Source organism: Dermacentor silvarum, chromosome 2 (genome assembly GCF_013339745.2).
Source record: "Dermacentor silvarum isolate Dsil-2018 chromosome 2, BIME_Dsil_1.4, whole genome shotgun sequence".
Taxonomy (NCBI): Eukaryota; Metazoa; Arthropoda; class Arachnida; order Ixodida; family Ixodidae; genus Dermacentor; species Dermacentor silvarum.
Window position 1 is genome coordinate 54,430,852 of NC_051155.1, and position 21,644 is coordinate 54,452,495.

Genomic DNA, 21,644 nt, shown 5'->3' on the forward strand with positions numbered 1-21,644 from the left:
ATAAGAAAATGTCCATTAGCAGAAACACATGTCTATATTTCATCAGCAGAAAATTATGAAGCAAAGCTTTCTATGCTTCTTGCTGTGGTTTGGCATCAGTACAGTTTCTTGCCTCATATATTTGTGGATGTATATATGAAGCTTAAATGTGCTCTGAATGGTAGTACCAGCCAACGGGCGTATTATACTGCATGCTAACCGACAAGATAGTACAAGAAAGTGGATCTCTGTTTAGTAATTAAAACTTATTTCGTACATAACATGTAATGTAGGCTTCTAGACCTTTCTAAAGCACACCAATTTTTTAATTCTTTCAGTTTATTTTTTATGACTTAGCCATTCAGTATGTGCCCATAATTCGTTTGTGCCACTGTGACACAAGCGATATAGAAATAGTGATGCTTGTGGTGCATAAAAATAAATGTTGCATGAGATTACACATTGCATAGAATGAAAGTATACAACTGCACACAGTGCCAAGTTGTACAGCATATTAACCACTGCAAAGTTTTACTTCATATATACTCCAGCATTTGCATTTGGATCTGGATAATTCTTTCAGAAAGTCCTTGTTTAAGGTTTTAATTTGTGTCATATCTAAAAGTATGGAGTTGATTAATTACCCAGATAGTGATTTTAGTACCTTGCTCACTACTCTAATTGTGAAGCACATTTCAAAATAATGAAGGTGTCTTCTTAAGTACTTAAGGCTTCTGGGTTGCGCTTTTGTATAAACTGAAGCAATTGGCAGTCTTGAGAGGTGGAGTGACTGTAGAAGCTGAAAACAAATTGGGATCATGAAAATTAAATGCATCTGCTGCATATGAAAGCCATATATGGCTTTATGAATAAAATACAGCTATAGAGAAATGGTACATGAGCTGTTGCACTGACTATATTTTACCCTAGTTATCATTAAAATATTTGACAACTATTTTTTTTGAGTGCATGTCAAAATGTATGCTTCAATTGCTGTCAAGTGTTAGAATTGTGACAGCAGCAGTTCCCTAATACAACATGAAATTCCTCTTAGGAAACTCAAACATCAGAGACGAGCAGTGCAACCACAAGATTTTCAGTGTTTATTTGCTGCACTGAAGGCAACAACCTATCAACGCAGATAACCCATCACAAGACACGTGACTGTGAAGTGCAGCACGCTCCCGTCACCAGCCAGCACAGTGGTCCAGACCATCGGACAAGCTATTTTGCGGGCTACGAAAGCGTTTCAAGAGTACTTGTGCTCTTGAGGATTTATGTAATGTAAGTCGGGTGGTGTTTGCCCTGCTCTTGAGTGTGTTTCCGGTCTCCACAGAGCGCAAATGTGATGTATCTAAAGAAGACTGGCTGCTGCTGTTTCTAATGAAACTAAAACTTGGCATCAGCTATTCATCTCTGGCTACCCTGTTCAGCATTAGCGAAACATCAGCCTCACGACATTTCAAAAGTGTCCTAAAAACATTGGCATTTGCCACCAAGCAATGGATTTTTCGTCCTCCACTCAGAGTTATTCAGGCTACCATGCCAGACTGTTTTAAGGCGCATTATCCAGACTGCACAATGATAATTGACTGCACAGAAATCCGCACTGAGCAGCCACCAACTGTTCAGCAGCAGAGGACTCTGTACTCGTAGTACAAAGGCGGGTACACTTTGAAATTCCTTGTTGGGGTTACACCCGGCGCGATGATTTGTTTCCACTCGGATGCATATGGGGGAAGGGTGTCTGACACACACATTACTGTCGATTCTGGTTTCCTGGATGTCGTTGAGGCTGGTGACAAAATACTTGCTGACAAAGGATTTCCGGGATACGCACAGTTACGGGTGAACGAAATGCTGTGCTAGTCATGCCCCCATATTTGCAAGGCCCACAGTTTAGTGCTCAAGAAGTCAGGGACACATACGACATTGCGCAAGTGCGAATTCATGTGGAGAGAATGATCCAGAGAATTAAAGTGCATAACATCTTCAATAACAGAGTGCCGACTGAAATGATACCACTCATGACGGACATATTTCACGTGTGCTGTGTGCTGGCGAATCTTCAGCCTCCAATAATTAAGTTCAAGTAATTCACTGATAATCGAGTCTAGCCTAGCAACTTCCGCAATTAGCAAATCAGTTTTGTCAATATCTGCAAGGTGGAAGAGGGTTCAGAAAACAGAAAAATTGTAATCCACCAGGGAGTAGCATAACACTAAATGGAAGAGCCATAAGGGTTTCCCAGAAAGAGCTTTCCATAAAGAAAAATTCATCCTAGTCTAGCGATCAAATCCTTCAACAATGCCTTTATGAGGCAGTCAGTTTTCCGGCAGATTGTAGAGAAAAGCTGAATTAATAAAACACAGGTACACTAAATGTGGCAGTTCACTTCTACGGAAAGTCATCATGGTGGAGGCCTATTAAGTGAAAAAATTCTATTCCCAAATGAGGACTAATTTTCCTTAAGCTACTAAGCTTTCCAAGAAACATAAATAGGTTTCCTGTGTAGCGTTGTGGTACTTTTGGATGGCCTGCAGTTTTCTTTCAGCCATCATCATCAGCCTGTTTTTATATCTATTGCAGGACGAAGGCCTCTCCCGGCTATCTTCAAGTATCTCTTTCTTGCACTAGTTGATTCACAGTTGTGCACGTAAATTTTATAACTTCATCACATCGCCTAACTCTCCGCTGTCCTCGTCTGCACTTGTCTTGGCACCCTTTCTGTAACTACAGTTAAACCTGCTTATAACGAACCTCCATAGAACGAATTCCTGGATATAACGAAGTTTTTGTATTCCCCGCCATTACTCCATAGATGCACATGTATTTGAGACCTCTATGTAACGAAGTGGCAGCGAGAGATCCCCTCGATATAACGAATTTTCCCCTCCGACAACCTAGAGATTTCGCCCCAAATTTTGTCATTTTTGTCCGAGCAGCAACCGGAAGCACCTTCTCCGCCGCGACGGAATGCGAAGCGATCGCACGTGTGCGAGGCGGGCCTGCATCCCTTGACCCGGCGATCTTGCCCGCTGCGGGCGTGACCTTTCCCCCTCCCTTCATTCAAAGCTGATCCTGTCGCTTGCTGCAGCTGGCCTAGCCCGCCAAGCCGGCACTCTCTCCTTTTCCAGTTGATGTTGCCGAAGCCCTAGCTGGTACACGCTGTGACACATCACACTCGATGAGCGTGGACACGCGTTGTGAAATGCTGGCGGCGTGTGGAAGCACCGTTGGAGAAGCGAGCGAAGTGACCTTCGTGCTGTTGTCTATCGCTTCAACACAAACTGAGCGCCGAAAACACACAGCACGCACAAAGCTACGAGCCGCCGACGCACCTACACTGCTAGGCTCTGCCCCAACACAGATCGCTTTCAAGATACGTGGCGCCCGTGCGACCGCGCGCCACCGCGCAGTACGCAGTTGATGCCAGAGTACAGTACAACACTGCCCCGCTATCCCTCCCCCCTCGCTCCCTTGCCGGTGCCTCGAGCGCAACGGAAGAAGGCGCGCTTCCTCCCTGCTTTTCTTGCGCGCGCGAGATTTAGACGCGATCGTCGGCTCCCCTCGCATGTACTCACACATACAGCATACGGCGCGCAGCGACTGCGTTATCGCCCTTGGACTTTATACGGAATATCTATGAGCCAAAACCAATTTAAGGGCCACAATGCGTCATAGACACCATCTTTACATAGCAATTACGGATCTCAAGGGCCATACTTTTGCTGGCGGAAACTGAAAATACGTCATAGTTGTCGCCCCCTGGCACTTTCGGCGGCCAATGCCATCGTCAAGCCACCAAGCCAAGCGACATGAAAAGTCAAAATGGTCACTCGGGCCATTTTGGCAGTTCGCAACGGGGTGGCAGTTCGCAACGTACGATGCGGGAATAGTCCCGCAGTTGCGACGCAACAGCGGGGTTACCAATGCATTGGGTTCTCTGGGAGCTGTGCTGGGACCGGCCAAAAACGACGTAACAGCCGGGAAAACGCAGTCTCCCGGAACGTAACAGCGGGGTTCTGCTGTAACACTATACGACGCTACGACGCCATCGTGACGCTCGCTCTTCGTTTCCGATGCCTCGCACTTGTGCGAAACGACACGCGTCCACGCATCCGGTACCTGGTGTGACATTCGAAGGATGAGTGCTTCGACGAAAACGGAAAACGGGTGCGCGTTACAACTGAGGGCGCATTAGAACGGAGTAAATACAGTAAGAGTTTCTTTTTCAAATTTTCGTGCCGAACCTGCATATACCGAAATGCTCTTTATAACGAAGTTTTTTGGGAATTTGTCAATTTTGTTATATCCAGGTTTAACTGTAAATGGTCCACTGGATTGCTGCCCATGGCCCGTGCAGCTCCATTTTTTATCTCTCTTAGCATTATGCCTAAATTTTTTTTTGTTCCATCGCTACCAATCATTTCAGTTGCGGTGGTTTGTTTCTGTACTGTCATCTTCGTGCTTAGTTTTACAGCGTAAACTGCTATGAGCTCATACCAATAGCTGTTTCGGTTGGCGGTGCTGTCCGATGTAAAATGCGCGCTGTGCAGCGTCAATATGTGCACACTTTGGTTGCAGTTGCATATTATTGTACCAGGTGGCACGCCATGTTGCGTTTCCATAGGTACCAGTACAAGGTAGATAAGTTTTGAGAAAATTTAAGGAGAGGTATGAAAAAATTCTAGAATGAACAATGTGTACAGCATACATGATAAAATCAAGCAGGCTAGGTGACTACTTGTCTTCTCCCCATTTCACAGGGGATGCCAATAAATCAGCAGCAGCAGCGTCATATGTGACGTGCACCACGTAATCTCGATACTTGTGTGTATTCTTCAGTGCAAGTTATCGTGCCTCCTCGCAAGGTACGACTCGTAGAGCTACACATGCGGCTGTTGTGCGTCGTTAGTCCACAAGGTTTAATGTATTTAGTATATAAGTAGCGCCTTGACGTCAACATATGAGGAGCAAGACGTGCTAGGTTGCATTACATTGTACAATACGTGAGGTTATTTCGGTACTGTTATTGCTTCTAGGTTTGCACCAAACACATTTAAGTTCATCATGATGTGTGCCCAGTTTGCAGTACGGCAACACTATGTTTGTCATCACTTTTGTTTCGCAACACAATTTGTTGGGTCCACGAGTTCTGAACTCTTGATTTAGTATTTATTTCTCAATTTTGTTGTCTGTTTACCTTGTATCTATATTTTGTCATAGTGTTCTTTATTGAAGAAATATAATGCCTTAATTCAGATGCCAAATAAACATTAAAGAAGTTATATATGCACTCTCAGAATGGATTCAATTGTGAACAATCCCAAAACAACAGCAGTGCTTTGTTGTTTTCAAGTTCACCTGCACTTTTAATAGGTTCATTCACTCTCCAAAACGTACACTTGGGACTGCTCCGTGCTTACAAACTGGCAACAGTGTGCTCACACATTGCGCTTTGTAATTACACATAACAGGCGTTATGATCTGTTGTTTCCTGTTTGCATTCCAAACTTATGCTGATGGTACATCATTATTCATGGCTTTTCTCAGTATCATGTTTCAAGATATGCATCTCTAGACAGTAAAGGTGAAGATATTGGAAAATGGCAGATTCTGCAGTTGAGCAACTGTTCTAGTCAAAGAAAGAACCAGGAAGATGTACCCACTCTTAACCTGGTAATAAAATTTGACATGTGGACATTTTCAAATCATTCTTTATTGTTTCACTGTTACACAAGCACAAATATGTGGGTATGGTTTTCTTTTACAATGTAAAAACAGTAATGCCTCAGATCAGAAAATTTGGTGTGCGAACTTTCCTATGCTATCGGTAGCCTCACAAATTTTCTAATACTTTACCGACATGTGCAAGTAAAGTTTGGGTAAATGTAACAATGCTTTACTAGGAAGCACACAAGTGAAAAGCAAAAGGTATAGCATGCATAATTAAGACAATGAAATATGATGGAAGGCTCGTTTACTAGACTTCTTTTTTGCACAATAAAGGACTAGTCTGTTTGATCGACTGAAAGAATAAATACACCGATTTACCAGGTGTGACTAGATGCATCTAGAAGGTTCAGTGTTTTGGTAGACTTGGCAAAAGGTAATTTATTGCACAATAAAGGACTAGTCTGGTTGATCGACTGAAAGAATAAATACACCGATTTACCAGGTGTGACTAGATGCATACAGAAGGTTCAGATGAGCGTTCACCCCAGTAATACTGAGAGTACCATCGAAGAAAAAAAAAACTATAGCACCACATCCTTGACCATGGTGACCTGTATCACAGGAGGCTTGCGTGAAGTACTGATGATAAACATTTGCTGTGAAATGAATATGAGGACAAGTAGAAACAAGTAAACAACAGAAATGATCCCTAATATTTATCAGTACAATATGAACCTGCTTGCCCTGAAATGAGTAATCTTCAAGTTACATAGAGCCTTTATGTAGTCCGATATCTTGGGCATCGGTGGTTCTTGACTAGACCATGCTGTAAATCTCAGTAAAAATATACCTGCTTTAAGGCTTGCTTCCAGCAGTCAGAAACTGTTCTTACTTCTAATGGCATTTGTAAGTTTTACTGTTTTAACTCGGTTGGGTTAATCTTGTCACTAGACTGCGAGCATTGCGACAGACGGTGTTGGTTACTGTGTGGGAGAGAACGACAATTGTAATAATGGTCTTCCCACCATCTTAGCTGTGTTGTAGCTCACTGTAGAGAGCTTGTAAATATATTTTCATTTATCTCCCTACCCACGGTATTTTGATGCAGTAAGTACTTCAAGCTGCCCACAAAGTGCCGTAACTCAGTGGTTGTGGTGTGCCGCTACTAAGCACAGAATCATGGGTTTAATTCGCTGATAGCAGCAAAATGCTCGTACCCTACGGTGTACTATATTTGCTTGTAAATAACATGAGGGGGAACTTCCTATCCCAGAAAAAGAAAAAAAATTACACATATAATGCCATTGACAGCGGGAGAAACGGGAAGGAAACTTGTATACGAAGTATTGCACAAACCTATTGAATAAAAAGAATCACTCTACAGTGAGGCATCCTTCATGCTACAAACTTTGCTGTCTTACAAATTCACGCAACATCCACTGAAAGTAAAATTGTTCAAGAGTTGGTACAGCTTCATGAAGAAAAGCATCATCCCTACACACAAGTATGGTCACGCTCTGTTTGTTCGATTATATAAAAAAGAAACACTGCTTTGCATTAAGGAGGTACATTAAAATCTGGACCTGTGTGTAGTATTTATGTGATTTCCTTAGTATGGGGCTTCCGTCGACATGATGCACATAATCAACAATGCTGTGCCCTCTATCATCAAAAGTCCCCTTGTCTACGCAATTGTGCGGGCACTTTATTTCGAGCAAGCACGTCTCGCCAGAGAGGGAAAAAATTCCGTCAGGACTTCCACAAAGCCATGGCTGTTGCAGATGAAGTAGCAGGCCCACCTGAAATGTCATTTTTTGCTCATTTTTGTTATGCACACAAAAATTGTTGCAGATTATTTCTTTGCCCATTACTTATTTAAATATCATTAACATTTCTTAAGTTCCCTTATGGTAACAGAATATATGTTTTTACAACATATGTAGAATTTGAGGGAGATGCATAAAAGAAGCACGGTGCTAGACTGGCAATACTGGGTCATCCATGACGAGGTGCACAGCATGACTAAGGACAGGAAGGCATGACGGTGACAAGCGCTTGTCTCCGTCGTGCCTTTCCATTTTTTGTCACTGTCACGCTGTGCACATCTGCATAAAGGATGACAATGTACTTTTATAAATTGTCAGTTCACCTACAGGCTGCCAGTGAAAATATGCAGTAGGGTATGGAGACGACACCTACTGTAACATTGAACATTGCATCATTGAAAATGATTACAACTATTAGGTTAAATTTTATTTGTTATCACAAAGTAGGCTTTACTTCGATCTCAAGCTTAAACGCAAGTGAAGTGCTCACCTCTGTCACCGTAACACTACGCTGCTGCTCAAATTCCTTCCTGGCCACAGGCTCCATATGTATTCCTACTATAAAACACATACATGTAATTCGTATCGCTTAGATCCAACAATCTTAAAACATACCATATGTTGTAGCCTCGGACGAAAAAAAATTACACTTGAGGAGGCTGCGAAGAATTTCTCTAGGGCCTCTGCGGGTACGCAAAATGGTATGAGCTGCTGTGCTGCTGATGCGCACTTTACGTTCCTTGTGCCACCTGCACAGACGTATATGTACAACATAAACATAATGAAAAGAACATGTCCGAAATACTTCTATGCAATGCTTTTTGAACCGTTGTTACCTTGGACAACTTGACTAGCCAGCAGTCAGAACGCAGAGCTCATTCCCCGCAGGGGCGTCTGCGTCAGCAGGCGTTTGGTGAGTTTCGCCACCACGTACCCGAGCACACGAGGGTTGGACCCTCCCGCAGTGTAGCATTGCGCGACTTAGCCGTGTCCGGGGAAAAGAGGATCCTGGAGGTTGAGCCGATGCCGGGTGTGTGGACCTTTACGGCCCCTCGGTGGAGGCAACACACCTCTTTGGCCTCCGCTTCGCGTAGACGGCACCCCCGGACTGACCCACCCGGGGGAAATCGGTAGTCGCCTTTTCCTGTCTCTCTCTCCCCAATCTTCGTCTCTCTCTCACACTTTTTAGCCTGTCCTGTCTTCTACTTTCTTCCATTTACTTCCATTCTCCCTGGCGGCAAGGGTAAACCGTGTGTGGCTATCCTACCTTGGGTACACCATATTTGGTTATAGTAGCGGCGTACGACTGGCGTCGTGCAGACTTGTGTACAAGCTCTGCCGCGTCCCCTCGTTGGGCTCCGTGGTGGGTGGTCGGCGCTGTTGCCGAACATATACATCTTCTTATGGCAGCGCAAACCTCTGTCGTCTATGATCGGCCTCTGAAAAGAGGCCACACCGAAGCAACGTTCCAGTTCTCCTTTCGGAGCAACACCCAAGCATTCCCCAAGTATCATGTAGTCCATAGTGAAAACAACACACCCGTGAGAAAGCTGTCTCCTTTCCTGGTAGCCAAGTGCCTAAAAGACAAAATTGGACCGACTTATAAGGCCTCAAAAATGTCTAGCGGGGACCTCCTCCTAGAACTAAATGATAAAGATCAAGTACAAAAGCTCTCAGAACTTACCAGTATTGGTGATGCCACAGTTACAATTTCAGCCCACAGAACTCTAAATACAAGCAGGGGTGTGATATCCGAGGAGGACTTCCTTGGCTTGAGCGATGAAGTTATGCCGAAGTGACGCAGGTGGGGGCAGCGTCACAGAGGCCTCAGGAGTCCTGCGGGCCCACACACAGTGGCCCTGCAGTGACCCCTCCCGCCCCCATGGTGGAAGCAGTCAGCACTGCTCCATCCTCTTCGAAGGACCCGCGGACACCAGTCCCGCTGGGCCCTAAAATCAATCGAACCCCAAGGCCCGAGAAACGTGTCTCGGCACCCAACTCTCGGTCCTCCAGCGCCTCAGGGAGAGCGATGGAGGTCGACTCAAAAACCCCGGTGTCGTCGACGCTGAAGGACAAGCGCTCTCTCGAGCGCGCAAAGAGAGACAAAGTCCCAATAACCACGCTAATTAAGAAAGTGATAATGTAAAGGTTATCGCTCCTTTTTATATTAGCCTTCTTTAGGTCTATGTCACCAAACATTTTTCTTATCTCTTATTCACTCGTAATGCCATTTTTTACCTTTCTGCTTCAACATGGCTTTTATTATCCACAGGAATTGTAGAGGACTCCTACGTAACCTAGGTGACATCAAAGACATGCTAAGCAACTTCTCTCCTGTGGCCTTGTGCTTGCAGGAAACAAACCTAGGCAAAAAACATAAAAATTTTTTAAAAGGCTTCACTGTGGTACGACGAGACCGTACCCAGGCGAGCCGACTTTCGGGTGGTGTAGCCATTGTTCTGCAAGGAGGTATCGCAGCGGGGGAAGTTGCCATTAACAGTCACATAGAAGCCGTTGCTGTGACCATTTTAGCACACAAAACCATCACCATTTGTTCACTATACATTCCACCACACTCACATTTTACTGTAAGAGACCTAGAGCTAATTTTAAACCAGCTACCAGAACCTTTTTTAATCGCGGGTGATTTTAACGCACATAACACGTTATGGGGTAGCAAAACAAACGACACCAGGGGACAAACACTTGAAGATTTTATCTTAACAAATGGCGTATGCCTGTTAAACACTGGTGCTGCAACTTACTGTTCCCCAAGCACAGGAGCTATGAGCTGTCTTGACCTGGCGCTGTGCTCCCCATCTATATTTAACGACTTCCGATGAAGTGTTATCGAGAATCCTTACGGTAGTGACCATATGCCTTCTATTATTAAAAACACATCTCCTTTCCCCACCTCACCATCGAGATCACCCCGTTGGAGACTTCATCTAGCAAACTGGCCTCTCTTCACCGAAAAAGCCAGTCTGGATGACATACCAGATGGAATAACTATAGATGAACTAAATGAAAAAATTACTGCCAGTATACTTACTGCAGCAGAACAGACAATCCCTCAATCCTCTGGCGTTCTAGGGAAAAAATTAAAGCCCTGGTGGACGAACGGATGTACAGAAACTAAAAAGCTATAAAACAAAGCGTGGGGTATCTTTCGGTGATACCCAACACAAGATAACCTATTTTTCAAAAAAGCAAAAGCGAAAGCCAGGTACACACGCAGGCAAGCCGAAAGACAGTCAGGAAAAATTATATATCATCCATAAATAGCTCGATAACATCCAAAAGAATGTGGGATCAACTTCGTAAGTTTAGAGGGAACTACACTCCTTACACGATCCCCATACTCTCACCCCCAGGCAAGCAAACAAACTTAGAAGATCAAGCAAACATATTAGGGCAGCATTTTTATGACATATCAAGCTCGGTAAACTTTTCTCCTAAATTTCAAAAATATAAGCAATCAGCAGAAAAACAAAGGCTTCCGACAACAGGAAGTTCCGAGAGGTCGTATAACACCCCCTTAACACTTCAAGAACTCAACAGGGTACTCACTTCTGGCAAAAAGACAGCTCCCGGTCCGGACAGAGTACATTATACAATGCTCGCACATCTCTCCCCTAAAGCAGTGGATACCTTACTTCGCCTCTTCAATGTAATCTGGGAAACGGGAAAAATGCCGAATGAGTGGAAGAAAGCAATTATAATCCCTTTCTTGAAAGCTGGAAAGCATCCTACAACAGCAACCAGCTACAGGCCTATGGCACTCACAAGCTGTCTTGCAAAGTCATATGAAACAATTATAAACATAAGATTGACATACGTCCTTGAAACTGAGAACCTGCTGGACAACGATCAGAGTGGGTACAAGAAAGGGTGCTCTACAACAGACCATCTAGTCCGGTTAGAACACGAGATACGTACTACTTTTCTACACAAACAGTATTGTCTCACAGTCTTCTTCGACTTAGAAAAAGCGTACGACACAACATGGAGGTTTGGTATTTTGAGGGATTTAGCGGATTTAGGGATCCGCGGTAGAATGCTTAAATGTCTAGCTGATTTCATGTCCGACCGAACCTTTCAAGTGCGTTTAGGAACGGTGCTGTCACGCATATTCATTCAGGAAAATGGTGTGCCACAGGGATGTGTATTAAGCACAACACTGTTTGTCGTAAAAATGAACTCCGTAAATAATGTAATCCCACCCTCTGTAATGCACTCGTTATATGTGGATGATCTACAAATTGCGTGTCGTGCATCGAACATGGCAACCTGCGAACGGCAAAGTCAAATCACATTAAACAAACTCACACAGTGGGCATCTGAAAACGGGTTTCGTTTCTCAACTGAAAAAACTATTAGTGTTGTCTTTTCACAAAAACGAGGCCTACAACCAGAACCCACCCTTAGGTTACAGGAAGCCGTCCTACCGGTAAAACAAGAACACAAGTTTCTGCGTATTCTGTTTGATAAAAAGTTGAACTTTCTGGCGCACATGAATAGTCTTAAAATTAAAGGGAATAATGCACTTAACATCCTCAAAGTCTTGTCCCGGAAGCGCCGGGGCTCTGACCGTAAATGCCTGCTACACATATACCGCTCTTTAGTACGCAGCATATTAGACTATGGTAGCATCATATATGGTTCAGCCAGACCATCTTACATCCGACGACTTGATCCAATTCATAACCTTGGACTACGACTGGCAAGTGGTGCTTACAGAACATCACCTGTCCAGAGTTTATACACTGAATGTAATGAGTCTCCTTTACAGCAGCGCAGGGCGCTACTAACATTTTCCTATATACTCAGAATCCAGTCATCACCACAACACATATGCTACAACATCGTCACACAGTGCAACTCACGCTTACACTACACAAATAAACCGAACATGATTAGACCACTTCTGCTGCGATATGAGGAATACTGTCGCGATTATGACATTCCTCATGAGGTCCTTCAGGTTGCTAAAAAGCCACAACGATTACCCCCGTGGTGCGAATTCATAGAGTTATGTGACTTGGCATTAACCCCTCTAAAGAAAAATGACACCCCACACGAACACATCATACAAGAATTCCGTGCTCTTCAGGACAAATATAAAAATTACACAGAATATTACACTGATGGCTCAAAAACAAAAGAACACGTTGGCGTGGGGGTCGTGACAAAAAATTGGGAAACAAGTATTAGACTACCACAGCACGCCTCTGTTTACACGGCCGAAGTCTACGCAATATGGACTGTTGTTAAAAAGATCATCGCTGACAAACACGAAAACACAGTCATATACACTGACTCCTTAAGCACACTGAAGGCTCTACATGTGAAATCTGAATGTGAGCCCCTGTTAGGGGATATTTTAACCCTGGTAAGATCAAACAAATATGGCAGATCAATCAGGTTTTGCTGGGTACCAAGCCATGTTGGAATACCGGGTAATGAAGAAGCTGATAGATGCGCGTCAATGGCAGCACACAAAGACATAACAAACAACACTCCCATATAAAGATTGTATCCGCGCAATTCGGGAGGCCTTGAGGTCAAAATGGCAACACGAATGGGACCATTGTACAAACAACAAGCTACATCTCACTAAACCCGTACTTGGCGAATGGAAGTCATGTAGTCATCAGGAACGGTTTTTTGAAGCAGTTTTATGTCGGACTACGGATTGGGCATACACACCTCAGACACAATTTTTTGCTCACAAAAAGACCCACCAATATGCGAGAACTGCCAAGAACCGCTCACAGTGATGCACATTTTACTAACATGTAAACATATCGAAACACAGAGACGAAACCTTTTGCAAAACTTATACAAGTTACACATACCGTTACACCCTGCCTTAGTTTTAGGAGATGATGCACTAGTGCCATTACCAGACCTTTTAAAATTTCTAGACGATACCGGCTATTTAAACAGGCTATAGACCAACACAGCCTTTGCTGTTTTAAAATTTTTACTCATAACACCTTGTGTTTGGCGCAGCATAGCCTTAGTCGCTTTTGCGCCACTAAACCCCAAATAACTAACTAAGCAGAGCTCATTAACCGACTCGCATAGAACGAAAGCCCTATAAAAGGCCCTCTCCTCCGGTGTCAGTTCTTGCAGATGTTTTCTGGGGGCAATGGCTACTTTAGGGAAGTCACCTGACACTTCCAGCCTGTGAAGTGGTCTGTGTGGAGGCTGAAGCAGTTCATTCACGTTTTGCCGCAGCAGTGTTGTTTGATCTGTTTCAAAAATGCCACTGAAGAATTTCAGCACGCCTGATTTCAGCCTGACTTTTTTCCATCTCCTGGAGTACCATAGTCAAAGCTGATTCAATGCCCCCAAAATGCTGGGTTACGTAGGAAGGTGGCAGCTCTGCAGGGTGCTTGTTTCCCACAAAGGGACTGTTGTCTGCAAACAGGAGGACAGGAAACAGCATAGGGCATTAAAATGGTACACAGAAAGAGTGATTTGACTTCACACAGTAGTAGATTTTGAGAAGCGGGAAGAAAAACAGCGCTTACTTGGTTATGTGAGGTTGCACAGTAAAAATGATGCACTTTGCCTCATAAATGACCCATCTGTGGTTTAGGCAACAAAATTTTAAAGGCATGCTTTAATTGCAATTTGTGAAATGATGAATACCATTTATGCTGCGTACAAATAGTAATGAATCCTGCATGAGTATTAAGAGTTGTTATTCATAAATTTTTATCACAATAATGCATTTGCGAGGAACTCGGATGTTTCTCCCCAGATGTAGACTGCACAGAAAAAAAAAATCGCAGCGCGTACATAGCACAAGCTACGATAAAAAGTTGAAATAATATAACGAAAACACATAGAACAGCAAGTGTGAGCATCCTACCTCCAAACAGCTTTCTCAGTGGCACTTTGTCGTCATGGTCGGGCTTTGCCGATGGTTTTCCCCATGACTGGGCCGCTCGTACACGACGCGTCCTTGTGCAGGTTGATGTAAAATGTCACCGCTGCGCAGTGCTTACTACACTCTCCGAGGGCGCCGTAACGACATGAACATCCCATGTTCAGTATTGTTCGAGGTGTGATCGACAGCTGTAAATGAAGACGGCTAACGAAAAAACGAAATGAGATGAGCTTTAGGCATGACACGTGCTGGCACACATGTATGCGAACTGTCAACGTCAACGAAAGCGTAGAAAGTGCCTGTCGTCTACCGGCCCCGACGCGAGGTGCGAGTTCACTTCTTATATGTAGCGCACGATAAACAAGAACGAAAAAAGAGACGGACGGGGACACAAGTTTCTCCTTTTTTTTGTTCTTGCTTATCGTTCCCACCTCGTCAAAATTTCTACAATTGTGAGGTGCAAGGCACGCTCCAAATAATGAAGCTGCAAATGAGTTGAAAAAGGTCTACGGCCATATTTGCGCACTTAACTGGAATAAAATAATTATTTGTCAACTTACTTGGAGTTCGACGTCATAAGCATGCTTGCTTTGTTTGACAAGCACTTCGCTGTGATGCCCGTGCTGTTTACTTTTTTGACATGATATACATGGTTGTTGTCGTAAAGTTGACGTCCTTTCTCAAGCGTCGGTGGTCGAAAATGGCCCTCGATGTTTTCGATTGCATTAAAACCACAATGCAGAATGACCGACATGTTTCAAACATGCGCCGCAAAAGCATAGCTGGCCATCTCGGTGTTTCGCGGTGACACGGTGGCGGTGATGGCTGAACCGATCGCTGCACTGCCTGACCATTGAAGGGAGCCTATATTCTGCATGAAGTTTGCTTCCTCTGCTGAGGTGCACTTTTCTAACCTGATAAGTTTATCAGCTGCTCTCATTTTTTACCTCTTTGTTTGGTGCATTTATAATGACTGTGTTTTAACAGCTTTCATATACCAGATAGTCATATTAAACTGAACTTGTGACTGGCTAACAACTTCTTGCTGTGGAAATGCACATGGGCAAACAGAAAGCCTACAGTGAAATAATAGTTGATAGACGAGAACCGTGCTTACTCTTGTAAAATTACACAAACAGTAGCCCGACTAAGTCAAATTAATAATGAAAAGCTCAACTGACATTTTCCCTAGAATGCGCATTCCAATGCTCTTAGCACATTTGCCAGCTTGACGCAGCTTTGAAATAAGGTGCGCATTTTTTTTTTTTGCTTTAAAGCGAAGCGAAGCCTGCAAAGAAAAAAGTGCCGAACAGCCTTTTCAGCAACACCATGATATTTGGGAATTTAGCAAATTAATCGCATCTTTCTTGAGCAGCTTTCTTTAAACTCTCCAATGTGCATTTAGAGTCTATCTAGGAGGCAGGTCTCGTTGATGCGAAACAGTTGCTCACAGAAATGAAGCAGCTCAAGAAGGCTGTCTGAAGGGACCTTTAATGTGTGTGTTCCTTCCTTGTGTCACACAGCACTTCAGTACTATAAGCTCGGGAACCTGCTTGTTATCGTCAATAATGCTGCTGTGACAGAGGCTACAAAGGGTTTACTTGTGCTTTAGAGCATACGCAACATACCCAGCGAAATATTCTAAGCTATACTCCTGTTCTTGGCAAAGTTCGATGACACCTTCAAAGCTTGTCTCCACAACATCATCGATTGTTGACTCTGGTACAAGTTCTTTCTTGAGAAAAAATAACAGGTCCTGCGAGTCATCTATTGCATAGAAGCCAGTACGGCTGTGCTGTGAAAACTGTGCAAGCACAGTTATTCTGAAAGTGGACTTAAGCACCCTGGCACGTGGAACAGGTGTTTTTAGCCTAATTGTACTAAACAAATTCTCCAGTGTATCCTGGCTGAGCCTGCTCAACAACAGAAATTTGAATTTTTGCTCAACAATCTAATACTGCCTTAACTCTAAGGCGCGCATAGCGTTGACAGTACAGCTCCTCTCTGGACAGGCTTCCAAGATGATTTTCCTGCTTTGTCCCCCGCAGGGGCGTCTGCGTAAGCAGGCATTTGGTGAGTTTCGCCACCACGTACCCGAGCACACGAGGGTTGGACCCTCCCGCGTGTAGCCGTGCGCGGCTTAGCCGTGTCCGGGGAAAAGGGGATCCTGGGAGTTGAGCCGAAGCCGGGTGTTTGGACCTTTATGGCCCCTCGGCAGAGGCGACACACTCCTTTGGCCTCCGCTTCACGTAGACGGCACCCCCGGACTGACCCATCCGGGGGAAATCGGCAGTCACCTTTTCCTGTCCTCATCTCATCTCCACACTCTTTTTCTTTATACTTCTCTTTCATTACTGTCCTGTCTTCTTTTACCTTCTATTTACTTCCCATTTTTCTTGGTGGCAAGGGTTAACCTTGTGTGGCTAACCTGTCTTGGTTATGTCGTATTTGGTTATAGCAGTGGTGTACAGCTGGCGTCGGCAGGACTTACCTTGCAGGAGCTCCTGTCACGTCCCCTTGTTGGGCTCGGTGGTGGGCGGCTGGCATCGCTGCCGAAATTAAGTAAGGATTTATGGCATCAGCTGCATTCCCCAAACTACCTGATCGTCCTCTTTTCAAAAGAGGACGCACCGAGGAAACAATGAACTTTTTCGTCCAACGTAAAGAAACCTTTCCCCGCTACCATGTAATACATAGCGAAAACCCTGAAAAGACTGTCCGAACCGTTTCCCCATTTGTCGTTGCTAAGTGTCTCACTGACTCACTCGGCCCTGGCTACAAAGTCACAAAAATGGCTAGCGGTGACCTCTTGCTTGAGGTTCGCGACAAGCTTCAGTACGGAAATATCTCAAAGCTCGTGACATTTGGTGACAACCCAGTCACAGTGACAGCTCATCGATCAATGAACACATCCAGAGGAGTCATTTCAGATGAAGATCTCTTAAGCCTGAGTGAAGAAGAACTTCTAGATGGCTGGAAGGACCAAAATGTAATCAAAGTGCAGCGAATAATCATCAAGCGTGAAAACAAAGAAATCCCAACGAAGCACTTGATCCTCACCTTTGCAACGAGTGTACTGCCAGATTCTCTTCAAACCGGCTACACAAAGACACGAGTAAGAGCATACATTCCCAACCCACGTAGATGCTTTAAGTGCCAAAGATTCGGCCACGGCTCGCAAAACTGCCGAGGCCGACTGACCTGTGCGAAATGTGGACAGAATGAACACAACTCTGACAATTGTACTGGTACACTCCACCGTCCTAACTGCGACGGTGAACATGCATCATACTCACGAGCATGTCCCACGTGGAAAAAGGAAAAGGAAATAATAACTATCAAGATAAAAGAGAACATTTCTTTCCAAGAAGCACGGAGGCGTGTTTCATTCCTTTATACCTCAGGGTATGCTGATGCGGTGCGCAAGGGGGCAGCGTCGCAGCAGACTATGGCACCGGCCCGTCCCACAAACAGTGTGGCTGCGGCTATGCCACCAGCCCCCTTGGCGAAAGCAGCCAGCGCTGCTTCGCCTTCCCTGAAGCAGGGCCCGTCGACCTCCGGGTTGGTAGGCTCCAAGGCCCCGTCTCACGAGGCGAGGGCTTCACGACGTACACAGCGCTCACAAGAGCGGACGTCCAGCACCTCGCAAGAGGCAGTGGACGCTAGCCCTAGCCAGCTGGCGCAGCCAGCGCCGAAGGACCGCCGCGAGTCTCAGGACCGTGGCAAGAAAGACAAACCCCGCATTACGGGGCCCGGAAAGGGCCCTGTAAGCTAAACTACCTTGAACTTCGTGTCTTAGCCACACAGCACATATTACTTTAACATGGATACGGCAATTATACACTGGAACGTCAGAGGTCTTTTCCGGAACCTCGATGACGTTAAAGAACTTTTACATAAGTTTAATCCAAAGGTGCTGTGTGTGCAAGAGACACACCTTAAATCTACACACACAAACTTCCTCCGGCAATACGCCATTTTCCGGAGAGACCGAGAGGATGCAGTGGCGTCGTCCGGTGGTGTAGCTATAATAGTCGACAGAGGGGTGGCCTGTCGGCAACTACTCCTCCGAACCCCCCTTGAGGCAGTTGCTATTCAAGCAGTGCTGTTTGATAAATTGGTGACCATTACGTCTGTATACATTCCCCCGAATTATGAGCTCTCTAGGGCAACATTTCAGAGCTTTATAGAGGAGCTTCCCCATCCTTACGTAGTCGTCGGAGATCTAAACGCGCATAGTACACTGTGGGGCGACTCTCGTTGTGATGCGAGAGGACGGTTAATAGAAAACTTTCTGTTCTCCTCAAGTGCCTGCTTGCTGAACAAGAAGGAACCAACATACTACAGCACTACACACAAAACATTTTCCTCCATAGATCTTAGTATAGTGTCCGGCACACTTGTGCCGTATCTGGAGTGGGAAGTCATTAATAACCCGTATGGTAGTGACCACTTTCCTATCGCTTTAAATCTTACAAAGCAGGATGAATGCCGTACATACGTCCCTCGATGGAAAGTCGATTCAGCTGACTGGACGCAGTTTCGTCAAATAACACATTTGCCCTGGGACAATATCCGTGCACTTGGCATTGACGATGCAGTAGCATACTTTACAGCGTTTGTAATTGATGCTGCATCAATATGCATTCCCCAAACAAACGGGACTCCTTCGAAACGGCGTATACCATGGTGGAATGAGGAGTGTAAGGAAGCGCGGAAGAAGCATAACAAGGCTTGGAATCTCCTACGTAACTCCCCCACCACAGAAAACCTCATTAATTTCAAACTGATTAAGTCACAAGGAAGAAGAACACGCCGCCGTGCAAAACGGGAAAGTTGGCAAAAATACATCGGTAGCATCAATTCTTATACAGATGAAAGAAAAGCATGGAACAGAGTAAACAAATTAAAAGGCCGACAAACTCATCCTCTGCCGCTAGTAAATATCCAGGGAGGTACCCTCAAAGATCAAGCTGATTATCTAGGTGCACACTTCGAACATGTTTCCAGTTCATCCCACTATTCCGACACATTCTTAAGATATCAACGACAAGCAGAGCGACTGCCCTTAGATCGGAAAAGCACGCAAAAGGAACCTTACAATCGCCCATTTAGCATGGCTGAATTTCAGGCTGCACTGAAATGTTGCAACAAGTCTGCGCCAGGAGCCGATGGAATAGTATATGACATGATTAATCACATAAACCATGAAACTCACAAAACAGTCCTGTCGCTTTTTAATGCCATGTGGTCTACAGGTCACATCCCGTCCGCTTGGAAACAAGCCATCGTAATTCCAATTCTCAAAGAGAACAAGGACCCTTCTTTAGCTGTCAGCTACAGACCCATAGCGTTGACAAGCTGTTTGTGCAAACTCTTTGAGAAAATAGTAAATCGGCGCTTGATTCATTATCTTGAAAGCAACAAAATACTAGATCCTCTGCAATGTGGATTCAGGGAAGGTAGATCTACTATAGACCACCTTGTCCGTCTGGAGGCAAACATCCGGGATGCCTTCATACACAAGCAATTCTTCCTATCAGTATTTCTTGACATGGAGAAGGCCTACGATACTACGTGGCGCTTTGGAATTCTCCGAGATTTGTCTGGAATTGGTATCCGCGGTAACTTGCTGAGCGTTATTGAAAATTATCTATATAATAGAACATTCCGTGTGAGAGTTGGCAACGTCCTATCCCGGCCATTCACTCAGGAGACAGGTGTACCTCAAGGTGGAGTGCTGAGCTGTACTCTCTTCATCGTCAAAATGAATTCTTTGCATACCGTTATACCGCGCACAATGTTTTATTCTGTATATGTGGATGATGTGCAGATTGGATTCAAATAATGTAATGTGGCAATCTGCGAGCGACAGGTACAGCTTTGCCTAAACAAACTGTGTAAGTGGGCGGATGAGAATGGGTTTAGTCTAAACCCACAGAAAAGTACCTGTATGCTTTTCTCTAACAAAAGAGGAATATTACCGGATCCCGATATTTCTCTGAATGGAGAACGTCTATCTGTAAGCTCTCAGCATAAATTTTTAGGTATAATCTTACTTTTATCCCTCACCTGAAACATCTTAAAGAGAAATGTCTCAAAACCATGAACCTACTGAAGCTTCTGTCACGCACATCATGGGGAAGTGACAGGCGATGCCTCTTGAACTTATATAAGAGTCTGATACGATCGCGCCTTGACTACGGCGCAATAGTTTATCACTCTGCTACGCCTAGTGCTTTAAAGATTCTCGATCCCGTTCACCATCTGGGTATCCGCCTGGCTACAGGTGCCTTCAGGACTAGTCCTGTAGAAAGCCTGTATGTTGAGTCCAATGAATGGTCCCTACATCTGCAAAGGACATACTTAGCTTTCTCGTACTACCTGAAGGTAGAATCAAATGTTGAACACCCATGTAACTCAATTACTTGCGACGTATCTACTGCCAGGCTTTCTCGTAACCGTTCAGCTTTGAGGTCCGCTCTGTTCCTGCGTTTGGAAGCAATGGCAGAGGAAACGGGTGTCCCACTTAGAGAAAGCCTACTAATGGCTCCTACTCGCTTTCCTCCACCCTGGGAATGGCAGACTATCGAGTGTGATATCTCTTTTACGCAAGTATCAAAACATGCCCCTGAAGCTCATATACGTTCTCACTTCCTTGAACTTCAAGCGAAGTACTGCTGTGAAGAATTTTACACAGATGCTTCAAAGTCTCCGTCTGGTGTGGCTTATGCAGCTCTCGGAGCATCGTTTTAAAATCGGGTGCATTAAATCCACACACCAGTATATTCACTGCAGAAGCATTCGCCATACTCACGGCCGTAAAACATATAAAGGAGACACATACCACTAAAGCTATTGTGTTCACGGATTCATTGAGCGTCGTCAGAGGCCTAATGAGCTTACAAAAACTTAAGAACCCTGTTTTTAATGAACTGTACTCATTGTTATGTGCAGCTTACATGTGCAACCAAGTCATTGTTCTTTGCTGGGTACCGGGCCACAGAGGCATAACAGGCAATGTAGCTGCCAACGAAAATGCTACGTCAGTAGCCTTTAGTGATACAGATATAAATATGCCCATAGGAGTCACAGACCTCAAACCCTTGATACGACATCAGTTGAGGAAGTATTGGCAAAGCCAGTGGGATACTGAAGTACTAAATAAGCTACACATCATAAAGCCAAAATTATGGAACTGGAGATACGAAAGGACAGAAAGACACAAGGAAGTGCTTCTTTGCAGATTAGAATAGGCC

General features: G+C 44.6%; 1 pseudogene; it reads left to right on the plus strand.

The window, feature by feature from the left end:
* Nucleotides 1-398: 398 nt before the first annotated feature.
* On the plus strand, nucleotides 399-2,950 carry LOC119440040 (uncharacterized; annotated as a pseudogene).
* Nucleotides 2,951-21,644: the final 18,694 nt, after the last annotated feature.